This window comes from Propithecus coquereli, unplaced genomic scaffold (assembly GCF_000956105.1).
Source record: "Propithecus coquereli isolate 6110/MARCELLA unplaced genomic scaffold, Pcoq_1.0 Scaffold340, whole genome shotgun sequence".
Taxonomy (NCBI): Eukaryota; Metazoa; Chordata; class Mammalia; order Primates; family Indriidae; genus Propithecus; species Propithecus coquereli.
In genome coordinates, this window is record NW_012149064.1 from 184,081 (window position 1) to 185,276 (window position 1,196).

The following is a 1,196-nucleotide window of genomic DNA, read 5'->3' on the forward strand; positions in this document are numbered from 1 at the left end:
TTATCTTTCCATCCTGAGTGTATTTGGTACTGAACCAGTTTTAAATCTACAAGAATCCCTTTTTCAGACATTAGCACTTACCCAGACTCTTGATAAACTTTCTTTCTTTACAGACTAAGCCTCTCAGACTAATATCTAAAATACTCAACTGGCTCCTTCCTGCTGCCAGGAAGGTAGTCTCAGTGTGACAGTTTTGGTCGTCAGTGTATGTGTGGAAGGGAGGCAGGAAAACCCTGAGATAAACTCTTACGGTCCTGTGACATCATCTTCCCACAGAACTGCGATGATCATTTCCTCTATATTAGCAATGACAGTGCACACTAGTGGAGGTAAGACTATTTCTGAAAGACTCTATCTTTGTCATGAATCTCCCAAATAATTTCATGTCTCTAATCATCTCCAAGGAGACTATTGGAGTGTTTGGGGGAGGCTCTTTCTTTTCCATTGTCCTTTGAGACAGACTGGGTGTCATGTGGAAGACAGCAGGAAATGCTGAGGTCTGACATAGGAGGGACTGGTAATGAAGCATGTGTTGTACACCAGACTATATGCTTTCCTGAGAAGGTCTTTTACCCAAAATCTAACTCTTTTTTAATTCTTGTGTTTCTGAGATGCCCCTTTGTTTAAGTTATGGAAAGAGAAATGAGATGTCATGAAGAAACTAAAAAATGATGCATCAGTTGGTTAGATATAGATTGAACATATCATAAATTTATACTAAAATAATTAAAGCATATTTGGCACAACTCAGTGTACATTGATTTGCAAAACAAGATAATGAAAAAATTTTCTAGAAAAATATTCTTTACCAATGTAGACCCTTGTTTAGATCAGAAGTCTAAACAGAATAATATCCGTATAACTAGAAAAGTTTATAAGAGAGACTCTCACAGATAAAGCTCCAGGATCCAGTAGTTTAATGGGGGAATTCTACACTCATTTTACATATCACATAAATCAGTGCTTCTAACTTGATGCAAGAATATTAAAATGCAGGTACTATTTTCAAATAAATTATGGAAATCAAATGGAACATTGGTACCAAAAATTTACAAATGTGCAGAATAGACTATTGCAGAAAAATCTTATCTCTGCCTACACATAGAAATACGTAAAATAAAATACTACCAAATTCTACTTGATCATTAAAAACACTTTACAATGAAAAAAGGCAGTTTATCCCTGGAAATCTAGAG

General features: G+C 35.5%; 1 pseudogene; it reads left to right on the forward strand.

Moving 5' to 3' along the window:
• The first annotated feature begins 283 nt into the window (after positions 1-283).
• The window catches only part of LOC105815612, a 7,199-nt pseudogene continuing 6,286 nt past the window's right edge, over positions 284-1,196 (forward strand).